The sequence below is a fragment of the Lissotriton vulgaris genome, chromosome 5, assembly GCF_964263255.1.
Source record: "Lissotriton vulgaris chromosome 5, aLisVul1.2, whole genome shotgun sequence".
Classification (NCBI taxonomy): domain Eukaryota; kingdom Metazoa; phylum Chordata; class Amphibia; order Caudata; family Salamandridae; genus Lissotriton; species Lissotriton vulgaris.
The window spans coordinates 498,563,935-498,590,221 of record NC_141693.1 but is presented as its reverse complement, the minus strand read 5'-3'; the positions used below and the strand labels follow the sequence as shown (position 1 = coordinate 498,590,221).

Below are 26,287 nucleotides of genomic sequence, written 5' to 3'. Positions count from 1 at the left end.
AGTGCATACTAGTGGCTGAGATTAATTCACACATTCAACCCATCCATTTTTAAGCAGTCTGGCAACATCTAGGAGCACTTTTCAATGAGATGTGTGTTCCACTCTCAGTGGACCACAATTCTCAAGCTGCATCTAATTGATGAAGCCCAATATTGCTGAAATCATCCTGTGGTTGTGTCTGCTGCAATTTATTTAGGGCACTTTCAGGTAACTTGGCCTGGACTATCGCTTTCAGGGTGAGTGAACGATTGATTTGCATATGGCTTGCCCCTTTCGATATTTGCACAGACATGCTAAAAAAAAAAATCAAAGAAGGCATGGGAGGCATTGCACTTTTGGCCAAGAAAAAATCATATTTTCAAAGCAATTTCCATCTAAAGGAAGAAATGGATGTAATTTTGTTGCGGTGACAAACTGTTTAACTGTGATGTAAATTGCAATTCAATGGTTTTCTTCCTGCACCTTACTGCAACCAAATTGAACAGTATTAACATTCTCTGAACTACGAATTCCATTTTTCTCCGATTGCCACAATCCTATTCTGGAGACAACTTTATCATATCTAGGGTCAGTATTGCAATAACTTTAATTTTGAAATGTTGGGAAAAAATGCTGATTTAAATTTTGGAAACTGGGTCGTTCCAAATGGAAAAAAACGATCTCATATTTCATATGGTATACGTCGCGCTGTACACCCATACCAAAGATAGATTGGATTGAATGTGCTTGGAGGATAGTCAAGCATATGAATTTATTCACAACAGTGTCGATGAAGGTGTTTGCTTCCATCCTTTCTAGGATGTCAACCATATTTTTATGAGATCTATGAAATATATTTCGAAATCTTCCACCTTGCTCCGAAAGGATGAAATTGCCCATTTGAATAATCAGATTGTTTGGGCTGATTTGATTCCCGTGTTATCACTCTTTCTCCAGGAGCTGCATTCAGAAGGAATGCTATTTACATTCTCAGATACAACATTTTCGGGTTGGCCAACTCCATTAAGGCTTGCTTGCTTTTCTTTGCCTCTTGCACTACAGCCAAAATAAGTCACTGAGTAAAATGGATTGTGAATCATTCCGCTGGCTTCCCAAGAGCTGTAAAGTCTTCCTACTGCAAGCCATCCTTTTAGTCAGACTAATTAGTAATGCCACTCATACTGATGTACAATTTTCAGCAGGTAGCAATTCATGACCTAGAGACTGCTGGGGAAGGTAGTTATAAATAGAGGCTTGTCCCTCTGGCCAGCTAATACCCATGATGCTGCATCAAGGAGGAAGGAGATACAAATACAATCAGTCTTGGGAGAGTGGCACCAGAGATGTCAAACATAAATAATTCCATGCAATGATAGATACCCCTTTAAAAACATTATCCAGAAAAACCTTGCTAGTGACTGCACTCAGTAGCAGCTGGCAGGGAATGAAGGTGGATGGGCAGGCGAAAGGAGGGGTTTCAGGAGGGCCCAAAAAAAAATACTACTTACCTCTTCCACCATCCGCATCTCTCCTCCGATTCTCCAGCAAGTCCCGGAACCAGGAAACAACCAGGCTCCTCCTAGCTAACCACAATGCTGCAATGCAGCGTTGTGGTCGATAATCAGATGGGGACTGAGGGCTCGGGAATGTTCTCCACCAGGCTGTGTAATACAGCCTGGTGGGAAAATGCAAAGTGTGCATGGCTGTTTGGCCAGCACGAGGCGGCCTGCCATTCAGTCATGCACACTTGGAGTGTGCAATCCACTCCTTATCGTGTGCCAGCAGCTCTGCCCTAACCCAGTCCCGAACCTGTGCAAAATAAAATTATAATAACCATTTTATTATCATTTGTTTTTCCTGCGCAAAGAGCAGAGGAATGACACTCCTCTGCCTTAGTGGAGAAGCCGCCCCAGACTGCACTGTCATAGCATCATTGTATTCAGCCACCTCATATTGTTAGTTCTTGTAATCTGCTTCTTCATCTTTTCCCATGTTATGTTCCATACTTCGAAACCAAAGGGGTAATGGACGGAGTGTTGAACATTGCAAGCACTCACCCCCAGTCAACTCATCTGGGTATAATTCATCATCATTCTTTAGCTCACTCCGCCACCCCAGTTCAGACATGGCCATATGCAAATCAGTCTGACCCTATGCCTTATGTGAACCGTCCAGCCCAAACTGCCAAGCCACGTCTTCCTTAGACCTGAAACAAGCATCCTGCGACCGGTTTCTGGCTAATCAGCCATCATCAGCAAGGCTAGCTTGAATCCAGTGCCAAAGTGAGCAAGAGACCCACATCTGGGTATACCCAGCCAACTTAGGGCAAACGAAGCACAACCAATGGGGATGATGGATGGAGTGTTGAACATTGCAAGCACTCACCCCTAGTCAACTGATCTGGGTTCAATCCATCATCATTCTTTAGCTCACTCCGCCACCCCGGTTCAGACATGGCCATATGCAAATCAGTCTGACCCTGTGCATCATGGGAACAGTCCAGCCCAAACTGCCAAGCCATGTCTTCCTTGGACCGGAAACAAGCATCCTGGGACCGGTTTCTAGCTAATCAGCCGTCATCAGCCCGGCTAGCTTGAATCCAGTAGCAAAGTGAGCAAGGGACCCACGTCTGGGCATACCCTGCCAACTTACGGCGCACAAAGCAAAACCAAAGGGGATGATGGACGGAATGTTGAACATTGCAAGCACTCACCCCCAGTCAACTGTTGTGGGTTTCACCCATCATCATTCTTTAGCTCACTCCGCCACCCCAGTTCAGACATGGCCATATGCAAATCAATCTGACCCTCAACCTCATGGGAACAGTCCAGCCGGAATTGCCAAGCCATGTCTTCCTTTGACTTGAAACGAGCATCCTGGGACCGGTTTCTGGCTAATCAGCCATCATCAGCCAGGCTAGCTTGAATCCAGGGGCAAAGTAAGCAAGGGACCCACGTCTGGGCATACCCAGCCAAATTAGGGCAAACAAAGCAAAACCAAAGGGGATGTTAGACGGAGTGTTGAACATTGGAAGCACTCACCCCTAGTCAACTGATCTGGGTTTAATCCATCATCATTCTTTAGCTCACTCTGCCACCCCAGTTCAGACATGGCCATATGCACATCAGTCTGACCCTGTGCCTCATGGGAACAGTCCAGCCCAAACTGCCAAGACATGTCTTCCCTGGACCGGAAACAAGCATCCTGAGACCAGTTTCTGGCTAATCAGCCGTCATCAGCCAGGCTAGCTTGAATCCAGTAGCAAAGTGAGTAAGGGACCCACGTCTGGGCATACCTTGCCAACTTAGGGCGCACAAAGCAAAACCAAAGGGGATGATGGACAGAATGTTGAACATTGCAAGCACTCACCCCCAGTCAACTGTTGTGGGTTTCACCCATCATCATTCTTTAGCTCACTCCGCCACCCCAGTGCAGACATGGCCATATGCAAATCAATCTGACCCTTTACCTCATGGGAACAGTCCAGCCGGAATTGCCAAGCCATGTCTTCCTTTGACTTGAAACGAGCATCCCGGGACCGGTTTCTGGCTAATCAGCCATCATCAGCCAGGCTAGCTTGAATCCAGTGGCAAAGGACCCACGTCTGGGCATACCTAGCCAAATTAGGGCAAACAAAGCAAAACCAAAGGGGATGTTGGACGGAGTGTTGAACATTGAAAGCACTCACCCCCAGTCAACTGATCTGGGTTTAATCCATTAGCATTCTTTAGCTCACTCTACCACCCCAGTTCAGACATGCCCATATGCAAATCAGTCTAACCCTGTGCCTAATGGGAACAGTTCAGCCCGAAACTGCCAAGCCATGTCTTCCCTGGACCGGAAACTAGCTTCCTGGGACCATACTTCACCAGAGGGTGTTCCTCATCTGCTCATATAAACAACTCAAAGGCTTTGGTAGATATTTAGTGTATGGCTGGTCGCCACCAGCGTATCAGGATGGGAATGGTCTTAAATCCAGCCAGCCTAGCAGATAAATCGCCATATTTAGAGAACTTTGCATGTCCAGTAGAGATCTACATGTCTTCAGTGGAGCCATCACAACAGCTGCTCCTCTGATGTCTCTGTAGGTTTCGTGAGTGGTCACCCTGTTTCACACAGCCACTCAACAAACATTTTTGTTTTTCATAAGGAAACTAATAGAGCAAGAGGTTGGTTTTGAACATTAAAAGGCTAATGGTCATGACCTCCCGAAGTTTTCTCCAAGTTGTGGTGGTCATTTCTACCTGTTTCTGTTTGAGACTGCCGGGGTTTACTTGCGGTCTTGAACAGGAAAAAAGTATATTAGAATATCCACCCGATGTCCAAGAGACGTAAGGATTATGGTTGCACCTGTGGAGTCTGTGAGAGCCCACTGGCAGAAACATGGCAGTTGCACAGGTGTTGATAGACCGAGCAGACCATCAGTTTAGCAGAAAGGGCACCCTGTCCACCCAATTCTGAATGTCCCCTTTTGATTGTATGTCAAATCAAGATCCTGATGTATTCCTGTACAATGTCAGGCACCGGAGTAGAATGAGGACCGATATGCCCAACTATCATGTCATAGTTGTTAATGTGATCAGAAGCACAAAACAATAGGTGGTCTGCAGGACTAAAAGATGACCTAATGGGCTGCACTTCACTCAGTTATGAAAAAGATGCCTTGAAGAATATTCCCTACTGCAATGATGGCCCTCTGCCCCCACCCTACAACTTTAACCCTATGAATTATGTAAGTACAGAGGTCCTTTTTATGAACTGCTCAATTTCACCTGGAGCACTGAATAATTATGCCACCTGCAAGGAGTGTGTCCTGGCCTATACTAATCTGGTTTGCAAACTTCAAATCAACAATTCCGGCTCATACCCAGTATTACCGAGTCCATATAGTTATTATTAGTCCAGGTAGACCATTCATAATAGCAAGACTTTGTTACAGGAATACAAGCTGGAATCTGAGAGAATGGCACCTGTTATCCCTCTACACAATTCTGGCCAATTTGTAATGAATAGGGAGGCATCCTTGACATTGCTTCTAGATATGTGCCACTGGGATCAAATCAGTCCTCATTCAAAACTTCCATTTATAAAATGATTCCAATGCAAACTATAACACAGCGCACCCTTAGTGATGAAATCAGAATTGGCAGAACATAATTATTCCAGACATTTTTTCAAATGGCTATGGGTATTATTATGAGTAAGGTAGTTCGATGGACCACAAAACCAACAGTGGCTACTGCCACACCCATGGTCCAACCGCCCTATGACAAGTGGGGCAGTCGGACTACCAAGGAGCCGTTGCTGCCACCAGGGAACCAGTATCCCTGGTGGTATTGCAGCAGTCTGAAGCCCCTAATATGCTGGTGCGGCCGCTGCGGCACTGCCAATCATATTAGGAGTTTCCTCACTGCCATTGTTTTCATGGTGGTGAGCCCACCACGAAAGTATTGGTGGTGAGGAAACAAAGTGGGCCCTACAGGGTCCTGTTGCTTCTGTACCAAGAGATGCATGCAGGGGGGGCACATGATGTGCCCCCCTGCATGCATGTGCCCCCAGTTCCTGCAAGGTGGGATTTGATGGTTCATGCCCTCCATGAACTGCATTTGACGCTCCCATTGCGGTGCCTTTTTTCATAGGCACTGCAGTGGGACCGCCAAAGAACTGCCCGCCAGAGACAAAAAAAAGTCTAATCTGGAAGGCAGATTCTTACAGCTTTGCTGGTTTTAGAGCAGGGCAGGAGCATGTTGGCCCACTCCAGGACTACCAAAGTCATAATAAGGCCCTAAGTATATATGCATCCTGGGATGATTCACAAACCATAACACATAGACAGCAGAAATTATAGTGATAAGATGAAAAGCATGGGCTGCAGAAAACATAGCGAGGGCAGACAGCATATCCACTTAGAGCCTGGATAAAGGTGCTGCGTGTGAACAGCATTGTGCTGGCCTTTGCTGAGGTTGATGATTAAGTGCCTCATCAGTATTAAACACATGCAGATGAGAGCATGAGTTTTGTTTCTTTGTGCAGCAATGGATCGCCCTCTGCATTGGCAAGACACGCGGCAATTGGTATTTCAAATTCCAGCACTAGTTTAATGACTGCCTTTTGTTTTAATGCCAAACTGTGCCCCTCACATCTGCACCAGACTACAATTTATTATCTACCAAGCGGGTCTCCAACTTGCACTTGTAGCTGCTGGTGCTGCTTTCATGTAGTGCTAAATGGTTTTAAAGTGCTGCATCTCTGTTATGAGCACTTGCGAAGCAGCTGGCCATACACCAATAACAGAAGAAAAGCAATTTCATAGAGTACAGGAAAACAGGCCTGGCACAATACCACCACTCCTGTTTATGCTGTTAGGGTGGGGAGGAGCTGCGTGCACCACCTCATGGATCGACATTGTGTAGACTATCCTGCACTGCACTGCATGAGCTGACATGACATCATTATTATGCCATTCAGTACCCAAAAAAATATAATAGCGTTTTCCCAACCTTTTCCCTGAGCTCAGTCGAGGTTACTGATTCCCATGCCAGGCATTTCCAAATGAAAAAGGCAAAGCCTTTTTAAGGTAAAGTGGACAGACTATAATTGTCATTTGCATGCACCTTGAGGCCGAACTACTGTACCGCTATCAGCACAGCTCCCGGAAACTGAGATTCAGTGAACAGAGCAAGTAAAGGCAAATGGGAGGATGATGTATCAATCAGTTTTGCTGTTGCAGCTGCCTCCACCTCCTAATGTCCTCCAAAGTGGGAAATCAGCAGCAGTACCTTTAATGGACACTGGCTATGTTTAAAATATGTTTCCCAGATGAACATGCAGCAATGGATGTCTGCTATTCTTGCAGGCCTCCATCCCTTCATTTAAAACCAATCACACGGTGTCTCAAACTGTGGTTCGGCTAATTATTATTCACGAGGCAGGGCATTTTGTGAGCCACTGTGAGTGTACGAAGGTCACATCCCAAATTGCCTTTTCAATCTAAACCAGTTGATCCGCAAATTGGAGATCCCTTTGTGAATAGGGCACCTAAATTTCCTTGCATCAGTTCTCCGATTACTTCTAACTATTCATCTCATACTACCTATAAATACTTTGAAACCTTTGCATGAAAAAGTGTCAATTTGTGTGCACCAAACACATTTTACTTTATAGAATGATGCGTTCATACTGCCAATCATTGTAACTGGATGAAGAGTTTGCAATAAGATGCTCGGAAAATTTAAATATCTAAAGGTACACTTTCTGGCTGTAGAAAGAGATGCTTATTGAAGGGAGTGAATATCTGACTGGAAGGTAGACAGTATATGGTCATAGGAGGTGTAAATATTATATTAGAATCTATGACTATGAAAGGTCTGGCTACTTTTAAGATATGTCATTGCTAGGAAACCTACAAATTATTTGGTTTGATAATTGAATGGAACATCAGGGAGACCATTGCTGTATTGTGCTGCTGAGTTGTTAAATGTACTTTCATTGGTTGCTGTTTGCATAAGGCAGTGTTCTTCGATGGTGATGTACGTGCTACATGGGAGACCGTTGTGATTCAAGATTGATGTTCAGGCCTTCTTCATGCTACATAATTCTTGAACACTCAGAGGTGGAGTATTTCATTTGTTTGTCCATGGCAATATTTACTGTATCAACACAGCCAAAAACAGACGTGAGGCTTGATCTGAATACCACCTGGGGGATTCTCTATGGAGAGGAATGGGGGATACTTTGAAGGGAGTGAGGATAATGCAATGATGTGTTTTCTACAGATTCTATCTGAGAGTTAATATTAACTTAACCTTTAAAGTGTGAATTTGACCTTAGTATTATTAGTAAATGAATGAGTGACGTAATGTGTATGTGTAATAGAACGTAAGTGTGCCTTTGGCATCAACTAGCCATTAGAATATTTTTCTTCACTGATATTCAAGAACACCATTAGAGAAGAAGCATGACACACAATAATGTAGGGCTATCGTGTGTTTCTTTTAGTATTACCTGGTGTAAAAAAGGCCTCTTTTTCATGATCACCCGCATTGCTTTGGTCCGATGCTGTTGGTTTTTAGACTCTGTACACTGGGACCCTGATAACCATGCATGTGCTTTGATCTTTAAAAATGTGTTGAATTAGTTAAACACCCTGATAGGCATAATTAACCTATCTATAAACTAATAGTATTGATACCTGGTGTACCCAAGTCATGTAAGTTAAATGTCACTAGTAGACTACTGCCCCTCTTGGGCCACCAATAAAGTGACAATACTAAACATGCTATCAGGTCTTCCCCAGCCTTTGACCTGGCGAAATAAACCAGTGGCCAGGTGTGCTTTTGTAAAAAGATGTCCTGGAAGTAAAAAATCTCAAAAGTAATGTTTCACTGTGGCATCACTTGCTCTCCCATAGAAAAAACACTGACTTAAATTATATCACCTTATAATGCATAACTTCAGTTTGGGAATAGCTACACTAATGTTTCAATGAGTCAAACTAATAGCAATTTATAATCCAAATTAGTGGTCAAGCCAGAACGTAAAGTATACAAAAAAGTGATTGATGGAAAGCTTGAATTAATCTCAGGCACTGGTAAATACTAAGGACTGCATCCCAAGCCATTGTTATTTTTCAGACCATGTCAGATCGGTTTGGACCCAGACATATGCAAATCAGTCTTGTCCCTGGTCCAATGAGAACAGTCCAGCCCGAACTAACAGGCAAGTGATCCCGGAATGGGAGCACAAGCAACCTAGGATCCGTTTTGTCCTACTTAGGGCTCATCAGCCATGTATGCAGTGTACACAGGACCCCCATCTGAGTATACCCATCCCACGTAGGGCAACACACTAAAGTATACAAAAACAGTGATGGATGGAATGCTTGAAATACTATCATTCACTGGTAAGTATTCATGGCTGCGTCTCAATTCAAAGTTATTTTGCACACCATGACACCTCAGTTTGCACTCAGCTATATGCAAATCAGTCTTGACTCCGCTCCAATGAGAATAGTTCAGCCTGAACTTCCAGGTCAGGTTCTTCCTAAACGGGAACACCAGTAACCCAAGACCAGTTTCGCATCATTTATGTCTCATCAGCCAGGTATAGTTTGCTTCAAGTAAATTAGAGGCAAAGTATGAAGTATGTATGCAGCACAACAGTAATAAAGTGAAAACGCAACACAAGAAAAATCCCACAACAAATTTAAAAACATTGCGTAAAATGTAAACAATTATTCGATACTAAACAACACAAATCCAATCAGTACAACCCAAGATATGTAATTTTAAAGTTTTAAGTTAAAATAGTGCCTACAAGCAAAAAGCACCAACTGTGGTTGTCTGGCCACACCGGATTGGGACAAAGTCACAAGTTCACGTCGACTGAGATGGAGCGTGGAGAGAATCAAGGACCAAGGCAAGTCTTCTGAACAAGAATACCTTAAATTCTGGTTGGGAAGTACCGAGGATGCATCGTGCAGTGACGGTTCTAAGGAGCTGCGAGGCTGCGATTAGGAGTCATGTGTTGCCATCAAAGATGCAGTTGACAAGGGGCTTGAGGGGCAAAGTCCTGCATTGGGGATGCTTTGTGCAACGGTGATTCCACCGAAGTTGTGAGGGATTTGCACTGCAGAGTCCTGCATCATCGTTGAGGATGCCATCAACAAGAAGCTTGCAATGTGAAGACCTGCATTGTAGTTGCATCAAGCAGAGGCAGTTCCAGGGAGGCTTGGCTGTAATGTGAAGTCCTGCATTGGGAATGCAGTGGTGGTTCTGAAGCAGAGCTGCGAGGAGATGAACTATGCTGAGTTGGTTCTGACCACACCACCACAGCCTGGCTTTAGGAGCACCTTCAGGTTCACTTCCAAGTGTCCAGTACTGGGCTGACACCACTTGGGTGGAAAAGATCCAAGTGCTGCGTTCAAACTGGTTGGAGCCTTTTCTGTCCCTGAGGCTTCTGATCAGGAGACAGTCAACTGGCCCCAGGAGTCACTCTGGTGGTCAAGGGTCTTGGAGCCTCAGAAACATCTTGACCAGATGATGGTCTTGTAGATTCACATCAGCAGAGATCAAAACGTCAACGCTGTAACCAATTTTCCTTTGTTCTGTGTTAGGACTTAACCTGGAAGACTTTTGTTCCTATGCATAGGATAGTCTCCTTTTTGTTGTCTTGTGGGAAATGGGATTTAGAGTATTGATGGCTAGTGAAGTTTCAATGTTAAAAACATTTTAGTCCTGTTATCAATATGTTTGAAGTACCTCATTACTTTGGAACCCCTTATACAAGACAATTCGATTAAGGAAGACACACAGTTGTATTGATGTATTCCTTGGTTTTGAATTTATATAGACCACTCAGAATTTCATCGATTGTGGATGTCATGAAAAGACATCCATGAAGTATTTGCTAATTTCACTCAAACAAATATTTAAATATATCCCTTGTTGGCAACATTATCCGCCAACTTTCTATAAGTGCTGTTTTCAGAATCAGACTTAAAATCCGACTTTACTATTAAGGAGGGCTTTAAATTACAATACCTTTGAAACCACTCTACTTTCTCCCTACTCCCAGTTCAGTTGTATTACTTAATAAATGTAATACATTAACCCAGTATTGCCCTATTGGATAGGTTGGCCTGTATTATCGCGAAACAAATTTATGAGTTCTTTACTTCTAGGACATGTAAAACTTAAAAGTGCATGTCCAACTTTTTAAATACACGCTGCACACTGCACTACAGACTATTTAGTGCTGACCCTACTGTGTGACGTATATTTATTAATAAGGTAGGTTTGGGCCTGGCAAGAGGTTCATCCTGCTAGGCTGATGTGGCAGTTTAAAGCTGCACACAGAAAGGCTGCAATGACAAACCTGAAACATGTCCAAAGTCTTAAGCCTGTTACTGGGTCTTTGGCTCAGCTCTACAAGCCATAAACTGAGTCTTTGGCTCAGCTCTACAAGGTTTGTTTTCACAATCACAGGTACACAAGTAAACTTAGTTCAATGCACCGCAGCTAAATGTGAAAAAGCGCGTTATTGTTGCACCGCAGAACCACACTCAATATATAAATGTGGTGGTGTCAATGCTTTAAGGGTTACTATCAGGGAGCAGTGCTAATCCAAACAATCATTCATTAAAGACTTACAAACTAAAGATCACTTGGAATGGAATATGTATTTCAACATATTTATTTTAAAATAGTTATTTTAAAATACTGAGATTGAGTGCACATAAAATTTGTAACATCACAGACAATAATAAGCAGCTAAGTTTTTCAATAACAGTAAAAACAAGAAAAAATCCTATCATTCATCATTCATCACTTGTTACATGTTCTATAACATGTCTTCAAAATGAAATTAAAAAGGGGTCTCTGTGCTGGAAGGCATGATTCTTACAGGACGTAAGCGGTACAATAAGTGCTGCAGGCCCACCTGTATTTACAGTCCATTGGTGCAAATAGTAGAACTTTACTTGGGTCTTGCAAGTAAATTAATGGATATAAGTCAATGTTGTTCTAAGGATGATTATAACCCCCAAGACCTGACATCAGATGATGAATCCATTGGCAAGAATTCCTCCATAAATTCATCCAATAGTTCTGATGACAATACGAACAGAAGAGGTCGAAACAATTTTAGATACCAACGACCCAGAAGGGGCAACCGATGGCAACGACCATACCGCCAGAACTATAACATACCATACTTCCCACCGTTTATTCCACAATATGGAGGATGGATGGACCCCTATAATCAAGGGATGCAACAGATGCAACACAATGGAGACCATATTATAACAGGCCAGCAAAGTGTGCACCAACAAGAACAGCCTTTTTTATCAAGGGGTCACAACCAAACCAGAGGAAAAAGGTAGTCCATAACCTGGCGCGACCAGCAGAGAAATGTATAGACACGGAGCATGGCGGCTGCCCAACCAACAACAAGCAAGACCAATCCTTAATTGTAAATCTCTCTAACATTGAATTAACGGAGGAGCAGAACTCGGTCCTGAACAAAGGTTTAGGTTTTGTGCCGACCCCAGAAACAGATACTTTCAAACTCAAATGTGAGTTATCAGAATTTTGCAGAACTCTCAAATTAAAAGCCTTCTTTTCAGGAAAGGAATCACCTCCCAATGACGGAGATACCCAACTAAGAAGGAAATCAACCTTCAACCCCCCGACAGGGAGTGTACCACCTGAATTCCAGACCTTCGAACAAGCTTTATTAAAAGGAGTAGACACAATAACTAGAAATGACAAAAGAACTTACCAGAACCTCACAAAGAAGGAATATTTGGCTTCGGAATCCCTAAGGAACAATGACAACATTGTAATTAAACCAGCCGATAAGGGCGGAGGCACAGTAATCCTCAACAAATCTGATTACGACCAACAATGCCTAGTCCTTTTGTCGGACACGAGATTCTATGAGAAGATAGACACCGACCCTACAGAAAGATTACAAAACGCCATTTCCATCATGGTATATGAGGCTGAGTTAAAAATGTGGATTTCAAAAAAGGAAGCAGAATTCCTCATACAAAAAGAACCAAAAATTCCATATTTTTATTCCCTCACAAAAACTCATAAAAACAGATCACCGCCCCCTGGAAGACCTATCGTCTCAGGGATAGGCTCGGTGTTAGAGCCTTTATCTAAATTCGCTGATGAGTTCCTTAAACCCCTGGTACAAAAGACAGAAACCTATATCAAAGACACCAGGGACCTGCTAGTGCAGATTGTGGATACTCCATTTGACCAGAATACCATGACCTTGGTTGGACTAGATGTCGAGTCATTATTTACCAGTTTACCACAAGACGAAACCTTACAGATGCTGGAAGATGTATTGTATATGGAAGAATGGCATTACAATACACCCAGGCACTTCGTCCTTCAATGCTGTAAAATGGCCCTAAAGGAGAATTTCTTTGAATATGATGGTGACCTGTATGTACAAGTCCATGGAACCTCCATGGGCAGCGCCTTTGCGCCTTCGGTAGCTGGATTATATGTGAGCCAGTTCGAATCACAACACGTCCTAAATGAAACAAACCCTTTCTCTTCCAGTATTTTATACTGGAAGAGATATATAGACGATATATTTTTGATTTGGGACATTAAGAAAGACCTGTCTACCTTTATCATGTGGCTTAATAGCCTGGATCCTTGGCTCAACTTCACTTATACTTGTAACAACAAACAACTGGATTTCCTGGACCTCACCATTTTTACTGAAAAAAACACACTGCAAACTAAGACCTACACAAAACCAACGGCTAAAAATAGCCTATTATCGTACAAAGGTTTTCACCCTAAACCCTTAGGGACAACTTACCGTACAGCCAATTTCTTCGGCTCAAAAGAAATTGCAGTAAAAATGAGGATTATAAAAACCAATCAGAGGTACTCAGCCAAAAACTGAAAGACAGAGACTACACAGAAAAAACGATCAGGAAATGCAAGAAAAGAGCCGACAACCAACCCAGAGAGTGCCTCCTACAATTACATCAGAAGGAGCCTACACCAGACCTCACTACCTGTGTGACAACTTTCAACCCGGCAACATATGCTATGCAAAAATTGGTAAATAAAAACTGGCACATCATAAATACAGGCAAATTCAATTGGCCAAGACCAAGGTTTGCCAACCGCAGATCGAAGAACCTTAAGGATACATTGGTACATACACGCCCACAAAAACAAAAACTACCTGTGGAAACCAGAGACATCACAATGACACCAGTAACAGGACATTATCCATGCGGGAGCTGTGCAGCCTGTAAAACAACATCTGCCTCAAAAACACTACAATTATCTGAGAACTTTGTATGGACACAAAAACAACACACCACATGCAATTCCTCCCATGTCATATACATGATCTGCTGCCCCTGTAAAAAACAGTATATAGGGATGACATGTCACAAAATTAAAACCAGAATCAGTGAACATAAAAGTAATATCAGGCTTAAGAAAAATACCACCAAAATGTGTTCACATTTCACAGAAATGAATCATTCTTGCGACGAGATGCAGTGGACAGTGATAGAAATGCTGCACGACAAGTCAAATAATGCAGAGAAGGTGTTATATGAAAAAGAGCAACGGTGGGTTGACCGTTTGCGTACTTGTGAACATGGTCTCAATGATGACATAGCATGGCACCATTTTGCGAAATAATCCACCTAAAAACTATTCACAGGTCTCAAAAAGCCCTCTACAGCACACATCATTCTGATCTTCAATGAGAACTTTATCAACTGAATCAAAAAAAAGGAATGTATCAGGCACATCGCCTTCCATCCCTCCCTCTCCCCTATTTTGTGAAAACCCTGTTCTCAAATTGATGTGATACGAGTAAACTAGAAGAATGGTACACAAAACGGCGCTTTATTCATCCAAATGGCTGAGGCTCCTTTAAACATTTCACTTTACGTCAGCCGGCTCCTTTAAAACTAAGCTACCGGAACAATAGAGACATCCGGGGGCAGAGCCAGCACAAGTTGGATGCAACTTCCCACGCGGGTAATGGCGCCTGAGACAGACCACCCGCTACACTGGTAAGATCGTTCAGTAGCAGCGCCATTTTGAAACTCTACCTCCGCCCTTTATTTACAGCTCTGGGCTTCAGAAACAAGCGAACCCTCGCAGCGGCACAATCTTTGCTGATTTAAGGTACTTCGCCGCACTGCATCCTTTAACGCGCGCATGAAGTAGAATTAAGCATTTCTGCACCGCGTCTTCAGTTGCTTTTTAACCGCGCGTATAAGTAACATCTAACGTTTGCAGGCACAGAATAACCCTTAAACCCTGCTGCATATACCGCACTTAATAAGGCTCCTCCAGCGCCCATAACAAGGCGACCCTACCGCACCGCTTTTTCAATTGCTTTCTTAATCGCGGGCAGAAGTAACATCTAATGTTTGCGGGCACAAAATAACCTTTAAACCCTGCTGCACATAAAGCCGCATTTAACAATGCTTTTCCAGCGCACGCAACAAGGTGACTCTACCTTAATATATCTCGGCGCCACAATCCTGCTTACAATGCCTATAAGTGTACCACATACATTGCTATTGCGCATAAGAAGTATACTTGTGTTGTTTAAAAACTCATACGACCAACATACCTCCGTATGATACCTACTGAGGTCCCCTATTTCCTTGCTATCAGCCTTAAACTGAACCTGCTAACCTCACAATTTCGCCTTTATAATGCAAAGCGCTATGGAAACTTGTTTTTATCACAAAACATTGTTTAATTTACGTAACCCCAAATGCAAAAAACCCCCACTATTTGTGATTACAAAAATGTACTTGCATATTAACATGTAATTTTTTTACAGATTATGAAAAATTGCAAAACAGATACCGCACAAATTGTGTGAGTATACCATTTATGTTTTATGTTTGTGAATAAGTCCTGACGAAAGCTCCATAGACCCCTAGGGCCCAGGGAGCTGAAACATGTCGACGCTTTTCTAATAATATACCAATAGACCCAGTAACTCGGTCTGAAAAAAAGTATAGTCCTATTTTAAACCTACAGTGGAAATATACCCCTCAATAAATCCTTGGGGCTACTTCCATTTTTAATTTTTTTCACATCACTCCTTTTGGTCACTTTTTCTTTGCACTGTATATAGTGGGGAAACCCTCATATCTCTGGACACTGCACCAATAACCCAGAGGTGCCTCGGGCGAGGCTGGCAGTTTACACACAGAAGATAACCCAATGATAACTGCCTTAACTTCAATGCGGGGCGTACGAACCATATATACCGCACCTACGATTGCATTGAGTCTTTGAGGGTACTCTTCATCCTTTGAACCCATGGTTATAAAGGTGTAACAAGTGTCCATTTTTTCTGATTAACTGTATATAAGTCAATGTTACCAAGTTTAGAGGAAAGAGGACAAGCATTTTAGCCCTGGTTCGCAGTGGTAAAGTTAGCAGAGTCCTAAAGCCAGCAAAAACGAAGTCAGCAGAAACAGGTGGATGGAAGGCAAAAGGGTTTTGAGAAAACCACACCCACAGGGCTGGACTGGCTACCCAGCGTTTCGGTGTGCTACTGTGCTACCAAGCTGGGGCTAATTTCACTGCGGTGGGGGCTTATTCTGTTGATGGGGACCTGTGTGTGCTGCTAAATAAATAAAGCAAAATGAATGGCTTTAAGCACATGCAGGTCCCCATCAATTAAAATCAGCCCCCAACTTGGCAGCACACCAAAACGTCCGGTAGCCAGTCCAGCCCTGCACACCCAGCATGTCAGGTCCAACAAGAGTCAAATCTGATTGGCACATAGCTGGGGAAAAACTGAGGTGGCATGGTGTGCATGATAATGATGGGTTGGGATGAGGCCCAAATAATGACACACGTCTGAGATTATTTCAAGCATTCCATCCATCACTTTTACTTTTTTGTAAACTTTGGTGTGTCACTTTTAGAACATCTTTATTTTTCTGCCTAGGCCACATGGGCCTTTCTTCCAGTGGTTAGTGTGACCTAACTGTTAATGGATCCTATGTGTCGAGAACCCGACAGTGGATAAAGCGCTTGGGTGTCAGGAGATGTTTTTCCTCCTGACAGGATGGCCATCTGGGCTGTACCCATACACTTCATTACACTACAAAAGGTGCCTACCCTGTCACATGCATATTTAACTCACACTTTTTATTGTCCAGCTAGCCACCCAGGCACCAATCACAGTAGGAGACAGGCTTCCGTCAGAATCAGTTTTGAGTGGCCTTTGAGTGTCCACAAGGGAGGGTTTGTCTATTATCCAAACTATTACACTTCTGGGTGAGAACAGGGAGTTCTGTACATGGGTAGAAAGCTTCTGCCATGTTGGGTTTAGATAGCGAAGAGCACTGTGAGATAAATGGCAGCACAAAACACAGGAAGTGTTGAAAAAGTGACCAGGGGGGTCCATAGACCTTTAACCTCATTGGTTAGAGAATGGACAGGAGATGTCCCCACCCAGAGACTGGCACAACATGTGGCACCGGCAGTACCTCCTTCAGAACACATCTCAAACTATGGAAGGCAAAAGGACTGCACCAGCTGTTGAACCTGTGGAGAAAAACCCAAAAGGCTTGACCTGAACCCACTTGTACCCAGTACTGAAAAGTGGACTCCAAGGACTTTTGTCTCACCTCCTTTTAAGTTATAAGGGCACAAAAGTTGCAATACACCCATCTTCTTGAAGAGCCCAGCTGACTAGTGCCACCGGGTACTGCTCAGAACCCTGCCAGTGGCTTCCCCTGGAATGAGTCCAGACCCCCATGTGGTGTCACAAATGTCCTGGTGCTCTAGGATGAGTCCCACAGTGTACGCCTCCTGACTAACAATAAAAGCTGAGAATTAGAAACTTTTCAAGAAGCTTTGCCTTGAGAAGTGAGCGAAGACTGGGACCAACCTACCAAGTCAATCCAACACAACTGTGTTGCTACTGGGCCAAAGATTCAGGTTGCTTCCATTTTGAGCTTTTCTACAGCAGCCAATCCATTTCAGGAGAACATTATGAAGAATATATTCAGCATTGCGGAGACCTGTTTGACACCAGCTTGCAACCTTGCCTACTGGAGGAACTCAAGGTCTATAAAAGTGACAAATTCTGAATGTACAAATCTTAACCGGTTGAAGGCGGCAAAAGTTTCTGGCCATCCTTGAGCATGAATATTGAACTTGTCTTGCTCTAAGCATTCTTGCCAAAAGTGAACAGCTTCTTGAGGACTTCGTCTGACAGCTATCCGGCCTCCTGGAACCCATCTCGGGCACAGCCTTCTGTCTTGTCCCAGTGAGGATTTTTGACTTCCATTTCAGAGACTAAGTCAGAAAGTACACTTCTGACCAAGGCCATCCAGGTCTTTGTATCCGGCCTGTGCTTTATCATGATCTGATTTAACTTTTTAGTTCTTGTTGTTTCGATATCCATTTATTTATTAAAATGTTCTCTGTTTTTCTAAATTGCAGTGTGATTTTTGCTGTTACATTTTCTACCTTTTAACAGTTTTTCGTTTTGATAAATGCATCACACATTTCCTCTAAGTTAACCATGTCTCCTTTGTGCTATTAATCCAATATGCATTAAAATGGTTAATACCTGCCACCCAAACCATTGTTATAGCTTTGGGGGCCTGGAATAGTGTGAATGGTCACACTAGTAGGAAAGTGATGGTCGTAGTTGTTTTGGTACTATCATTTAAAGTGCTGGCAGGGGCATAGCAAGTTTCAGTGGGCTCCTGATGAGGGCCTGACATCTATTTATTTACAAATTAAGCACTGATGTGAGAATTATCTGGAGCGAGTACAGAATTGTGGCATTATTACTTGGTGGGGACTCATATACTTCTCAACTAATAATCCATATGATAACACCTGGATGGAGGGGAGTGTCAATAGCATCAGAATAATACAGAAAGTGACGGGCACTGATAATGTTCAGCAGGTTGAATGGTTTAGGTTGAAAACCACTGGTAACAAAAGGGATTATTCAAGGTGCAGCATTATATTTTTCAGGATTTAGACTGAAAGAGACCTAGGCTGATTTACTAATATCTCTTGCAATGAAGTGCAGCAACATAATTTCTACCAAGATATAGCAGTCTGCTCTCTAGGAAAATGCTGGTGCACAACCTGACTGACTTTTACCATGTAAGCATGGGAGACTGCCTGTGGTTAGCATGGGTTTTGAATTGGAAGGGCACCTTTCTAATACAAAACACTAAATTTAGAGGTAATTTAAAACTGTTCCCACTTTGTTTGTCTGTTGTACAGCACAGCATATTTGGAAAGTTACAGAAGTGTGAAGAAAAGAAAACCATTCTCCTTCTTCACCCCTACCTCATGGAAGCTTGTTTGGCACTAAGCCCTGTCGAAGTGTCTCTAAATGTTAGCAAATAGTATGTGCATAACAATCATGGGTGGTACCCTGGAAACTCCCATGTACCACACATGAGAGCCGAGTCTGGTGGCTCAGTGCAGTAATGCGTCCACTGCAGGATTCTGTGTTTATCCTCATGGTCACAGGTTCAAACCCCGGTGAGTCCACTCAGCCTTTCATCCATCCAAGGTCAATAAAATGAGTACCATTGAGTTGGGCAACATTAAACATCTGTTATTCAGTGCCAAGATACCTCTGGGTGAGCGTGTGCTTTACAAACACACATTATGTTATATTTTATGACATGCCTTCTTAGCACAAAGTATAGAATGACGTGAATTTGTTTTACAACACTCTGGAAAGTAAATTCCAATTCAAACAGAGGTCGGAGCAGTCCAGCACTTCTGACATATGGAAAAGACAATACATTTGGATCCTGGGGTCTATGACATTGATCATCAATATATATTATATTAGCTGGGAAAAAGTATTAGACCTTTGGTCGCTTAACAGAGTATGGTGTTTTAATGATGCTTCGACTTGGTAATGGGTGGCAAGTTCAATAGGGGAGCCAGTCTACTCAGTAGAGCTCTAATAAGTATGTATCACCAAGAATTCGTCTTTCTAAGGATGGTCTGGTTATGTGGATGGCCTTGTAGAAAATGAAGGCTACAAATTCAATATTTTTTAGAGGTCGGGGATGAAGCGTTTGCAAGTGGCATGCTTTGATATCAGTGTTACAATGGCTGCTAGGCTTACCCTCGAACAGGCTTACAATGCTCTGGTCACTTAGGGTTAAACACATCTCCAGCATAAGACCCAAAATAAGCCCTTTACCTTTAGTGCCATTGAGTCCAATAAACATTAGAATCGAGTAAGCAATGCAAAGTATACCTGAGTGATTGCCATTGTGTTTTATCATATTTAAAAAAAATCACATTCTAATCGTAATTTCAATGAAACCAAAGAGCTAAGGTAGAAATTTGTTGTGTCTACATCATGTACTTTTTTACGATTTGAATTGTATTATTGTATTTGCGCTCAAATTATTAGTGTTGTATTATTCATAAGGAATGACGGCATTGTGACAAACACTGCAGAACAATAACATATTTCCTCCCTTCTAATAATAGAATCTGTTTGTTTGTTACAGAGGTACATACTCATATGTCAAGCCTTGAGTTAATTCTTCTCGTTACCTATGCTTTGATATATTGGAAAGGTTTGACCTTTTATGGCATGTTCCTTGGTGAGGGCTCTGTAAAACAGATGCCAAGGGAAGGTATGTATCACAGGAGCGAGGTATTCTCAAAGACTATTATCAAAGGGGACAAATGTCAATCTGTAATGTTGTTGATGCTTGCTCACCAGAAATGGTCTACACCATCAGTCAAGGCAACATATTTGTAAAGTGAAGCCTGTACTGACCTTTCAAATAGAGGCATCCTGAAGCAAACAACACGGATTGCTTGTAGGAAACATCATGTTTAGTACCTGATGAACTATTATTCCATTGGCATAAAGTTGTTGCTATTTTTGACTGGCAGAGCATTTTGCAAACTAATATACTAATAGGTCAGTTCACAAAACACCAAATTGCAACGGATCACAAAACGATCTGCCTAATTAATATTCATTAGCCAGGCATTCATTTGCAACCCCCAATGGTTTGCTGCAATCACACTGATGGTGGACAGCAAGGATCAACAGAACATATCACTCTGATTGCATCAATTTATTTTCAAAAAACCTGTTGGTGTTCCTTAATAGAATGGTGGCGCTCTACAAAAAACATTTTTCTGCTTTGGAGAAATTCAGGGGTAGCAGGCAATGGTTACCTCAATCACTGCCTACTCCGATCAGGCTGCCAACCTGATTCCCAAAGGAGAAGGCATCCTAGCGGCCCCCCTTCCGCTTTGTGAATGAGTTACCACCACACCTCAGGGGGTGGGTAGCTCATCAATGGTTTACAATTGCAATTGTGACCATGACCATAAACCATTGTTACAATTGTTGTCTAAAAAGAAATAGGAGGGGGATACCCCTTTAACGCCCCCTTCTATTTGAGAATCATAAAGGAGAGCACATTTGTTTTACGAGTCGAAAATAATTTTGTAACTTGTACAAAAAAAATATTTAAAAAAAAACTATTTTGTAGCTCTAAGCGCTGAGATTTTATGAAATGCAGGGGTTGCAATTGCAAAACGGTTTTGTACATTAGGCCATTAGTTTTTGTTTGCAATTGAGAAACATCGAATATCGTTTTTGTTTCAAAGTCTTGAGGGGTGAGTTCACTTTTTGCTTGTTATTGGGAGTATTAAGTTTAGCTTTTGTTTGTGACTGTGGAACAATGAGTTTACTTTTTATTTGTTACTGGAGAAAATTGCATTTAGCTTTTGTTTGTTGCCGTGGAACATTGTGTTTGTTTTTTGTTTGCTGTTCAAGTTCATGTAATTTAGCTTTTGTGTCTCAGTCAGAAAGAACCAGGACCCGTGAAAGGTTGTTTTGTATTCAAAGTAAACATAACCACAGAGAGCTTTGATTACAAGGCTACTTGAGAGGCCGTCAGGGTTACCATCACATTGAATTACAATGCAAAGTACCATAGTAGAATATCTTTGTTTATAATGCAGTAAATATAATCCAAATCCAAGTAAAATTCTGCAAACCGGCTGAGAATTCTGTCTCCTAGTTATCCATACTGAACAAAGTGGCACCGCAGATGATTTACTGCTGAAATCGAACAATGGAGTGCCAATTCTGATTTTTTAATCTGTTTTTAATTTAAACATGTCCTTGGCGAATTTCCTATCCAGCTAGTTTCTAAGAATACATATAGATGCATTCCAGGTAAAGCTAGAGATATTAACTTTCTTTTACGGACCTGTGCTCAAAGATTTTACAGCCACATGCATCAAAGGAAATTGCATTCGCAAACGGTCCGGATCGCAAAATTCAGCAGTTTGCAATTCCTTAATTGCGATTCCGTATTTTTCGCAATTAAGGAATCGCAAAATGCAATATTGATGCATGTGCCTGTTAGTCCTTTTTCAAGGTCATCGGTGTTGGTCCTCTTCCCTATCCTGCTTGAGCATGCCATGTCACCTGGCATCTACCCCACTGGGTTTCACTTTAAGAGGAAGGAAATAAAGCAATGGGAAAAAAGAAACACATTTTCTGTGTGGATGCAGTTGTTAGCAGTGGCTGACTACCCGGAGAACACCCCCTAATTGCAATGTCAGATCAATTCCTTGTTTTAAAATGTATTTAATCTGTGTTTTAGTGTATACCTATTTAAGGTTTTAGGTAGGCATACAAGGAGCAGTATAGTCTATACTGTATAGCCAGTCCAGTCTTTTTTTAATTCACATGGCTTCTACTTAATCTGGACCTATGCTAAAAGCTGGTAGTCTTGATTCTAGGTCATTGATCATCCTTGAACCTCCACACCCTGCTGAAACATTCCCTGTCATCTGACTTTGACCCACTGAGTCTGACTTAAAGAGGATGGGAAGCAGGGGGAGAAACACACTTGCTACATCAACATACTTGTGAGAAATTTGATTATAGTCTGGCTCACTGGCCATCCCTTCTAATTGAAAATATGAGAGGTAAATCTCCATTTCAAAATAATATTAACCTGAATTTATAGCACATGTTTAATCGAGGCTTAGATCCATGTTCAATATTACAGCGCCAAGCCGGACAACTTGTTTAAGAAAGCAACTTCAAATCTGCTGTTCAAGTCCTTTTCCTCTCACATCTGGATAGTGGTAATACTCCATGACCTCCAGGACTGCTCACTAACATCCCCAAAGCACATCCTACACACCTCAGCATATTTCATCCAGGATCTGAAGAAATGTGATCACATCACCCTCATCCTGCAGGAAGTTCATTGACTCCCCTTACCAGCCTGCATCATCTTCAAAATCAGCTGCATCCCTTACACAGATATCACAAACAGCACCCCTGTTTATCTTGCAGAAATCCTTCCTTTCTCTGGTGGTTCTCAAGCCACTACATACTATCTATCATTCTCCATCTGCACAGCTACAAACAGCTGCAGCAAAAATTATGAAAAGTGTGCAATCCAGTGCAAATAAACCTTCTCATTGCTAATGGGAAATTGAATCTAATTATAGTACCACTCATAACGATACAACCCATGATGACAGCAGTCACCCTATGCCCGATGATAGTGAAATTCTTAATTCATGAAGTACATTTGCCGTAGTATAAAGGTTTCTGTCAATTGGAGGGCATATGGCAACTCACTCTACTTCCAGTTTGTAATGATATATTTCAAACATGAGCTAGTTATTCAGATTATCCTTTGGGCTAATTGAACAGATGCTTATGTGTCCAATATGTACCTGCTATAGAAAGCCACCACCTAAACAGTAACAAATGGAGTTCTTTATAAGTGCAACTATGGGGGTGATTATAATGGCGGGCGGACCGCCACCGCTGGGGTGGCGGTGGCGATCCGCTCGCCATCCCAACTTGATTTACCCCCGCCATATTATCATGGTGGGGAGTATCACGGCAAATGGAAAATCTGTCCGCAACTTTTCCGCTGGTCGGCAATTGTTGCGATTACTGACCAGGTGGAGCTGGGGCATATCCATATTATGATGCCAGGTTGACAAGGCCTTTCCATGGCGGCAATGCCGCTATGGAAAGGCTGGCAGGAATGTGCTTTGGGGGCCAGTTGAGGGCCCCCAGGGAGGTGGGGTCCACTTGGGGGGTACCCCCTGCATTTCCATGCACAAGGTGGCAGTGCCATTTCACCATTGCGGTGGTTGCTGCTTACAGGGTCCCTATCTGTTTATAATTCGAAAACATACATGTTTATTTTTTCAAAGATGACCATGGATTACATAAATATTTTTGCATGACCTGTGGTGGCAGTGAAATGTCCTCTTAGAGACCATATTTATGGTACAACAGCAAAGTTCAATATGAGTAGCTGTGGTAGTCCTAGCTTTGTTTGTGCTCCATGCACTATGTCCCATACTGGGAAAAGTAATAAAGAAAAGTGATCATTTTTTTTTCATTTTGTGAAATTACAAAGATTGGCCCTAAAACATATCTACTTAGTCATTAGTCATTTTGGCATTTTAGGGCTAGGGTATTGAATTGTGGAACTTTGTGAGAGACATTTTACAAAAAGTTCTAGATTATTATTAATACTTGGGTAACGTGTAGTGCTACAGATCTGCTTATAGTCATACCAAAAGGGTTAGTTTTAAGGTTAGATAGAGTAATGGAAGGAATTGTTTACAGAGGTAATGGTAGGAAATGTGTACATCTATATTGTTTGGCGAAAGGTCCAGAGAAATTAAGGGTTAGGGTAAGAATTGAGGGAGGGTTGTTGTCATTGATTTGCTTCATTTTGGCATTCTTCATCATTATTTCTTCACATTTTTCAAAGCAGTGCAAGATGCAAATTGCTTCATCTCTGCTTAAGTGTGGTGATGAACTGTTCACATGCACAGCACTACCTTCATAGTGTGTTCTCCACTACACATCTAAAAAAATCGTTCTGGTGTGCGAACCAGAAAAAAATCCTTTTTAAAAATAATATTGGCAAATGTGGCAAGAACTTTCCTATGCCCTGAGATTTGTTTTTGATCAATGGGATGATCAGTGCTCACAGAGCTATGACATTGCACTTCTTCAAAGGGAAACCAGTTGGTTAATTTAGCTTGTGACTTGTTTCACTTCAAACAGTTCTTGGGTAGGCATATCTCAGTCCCTTGGGAACTAATCCAAGTGGGAGAGGTGCTGTTGGGAAGGGAATAATGTCTCCTTTCAAGCATACCTCTTCTTAGTGAACCCAGCTTGGAGTTTGCTGCAAGAGAGAGTTCCCTAAGCAGGGATGCCCCTTCTAGACCATAAGGAGGACGGAGCGCCCCATGGGCATTGTATAGTGCTCCCTCCACTTAAACAATCTTTCTTTCCCCTGGATAGGAGATTGGTGAGTTTACCCCCAATCATTGCATCAAGGTGGTGGAAAGTCCACTACATGCCAGGGATATTATTTGTTCAATACAAGGAGGTGGGGTGGCATAATCTGGACATCTGATTGTGCCTCCATCCAATAATGGCCTCAGCAATATTTCTGGGGGCAGAAAGCCAACTACACACATAGATGTTTCCCAAAATGAATGGGGTGGTGTCTGGCCATACACCCATCCCTAAGGCCCCAACAGTCCTTTTGTGTCAAAATAGGAAGATTGGAGGATTTCCCCACTATTTGTCCCTAGAGTGAGCAAGCCCATTAAATGCCAGTAAAGTTTTCAAAAATATTGAGTGAGATCCGGAACTTCCTCATATTAGGCTGCACCCTACCCCTAAAGCCCCAATAATCTTTATACCCTCTCTGGCTTAAAACATCCAAAGGCAAGCAAGAGGAAATCACATTATTTTGAGCATAGGTTCAACATATCCTCCAGCAGAGAAGTAAATCCAAACTTCCTCTCACTTTCCATGGTGAAAGCCACACTCTTTGGACTCAGTTGGCAAGTAGGGGAACCCACAAACCCTGAGCTTTTCTGAAGCCTTGAGACCCAGGTGTATTTGAGGTGGTGTCACTTGCATTGATCCCACTAGGTTTTCCAACCCAAAATGCCCCACAAACGTTATCTTTGGCTAAATCCATATATTTTCTTCACATTCCCACCCAAAAAAATTCTGGGACATGCAGAGATCTGCTAAATTCCTACAACCCATGATTCCTATATTTTTCTCATGAAAACGGTATCTAAAGAAGCTCACAAATGAAACAGTATTGGCAAGTCTGCAAGTCATCCGCAATTGTGGCATTCACTTTCATATTCAATGTTCTCCCATATGTTATTTAACTACAGCATATAGATCCCTATTTTGTTGTTTGGTGAAGTGGGACATCAATGCACCCTAAATACAGTGGTGGGGCATCCATCAATATTTGGTAGATGTCCTCCATCTCCCAACTTAAAAGAAGGCCCTAAGTCATGGGAAATATGTTTGTGTAATGCAGATCAAGACTATATTCCCCATTTTCCATATGCAAAAGTAATACCTTCTCTTCTACTGTTTTCTATTATCTAGCACGATGAGCTACCTCAAGCAAGCCTTCTTCTATTCCTTTTTCTGTCCTTATTATGATTTGTACCTCACCAAATCCGTGATCTCTGATCTGGTCTAAATTTAATTTGTGTTGGCCACTAACAGGAGCCATAGAAGGATTGTGGTTCACTCTGTAGCATTATAGCACCAGTTATTACTAGCTGCAGCTAATCTTTCTCATGATACACTTTTTCAAACAGTTATTTGTCCTTCTCTTCTGAGAACCTTTGCACATGTAGAGGTTCTGCTAGCTGTAGCTCGCAGATACCTTCTTTTAAAGGTGATTTGTGTTAAC

At 42.3% G+C, this 26,287-nt stretch overlaps 1 protein-coding gene across 1 annotated transcript in view; it reads right to left on the bottom strand.

Moving 5' to 3' along the window:
- The window catches only part of PCDH15 (protocadherin related 15), a 2,701,201-nt gene that overhangs the window by 474,405 nt on the left and 2,200,509 nt on the right, over positions 1-26,287 (bottom strand). The window lies entirely within an intron of this gene.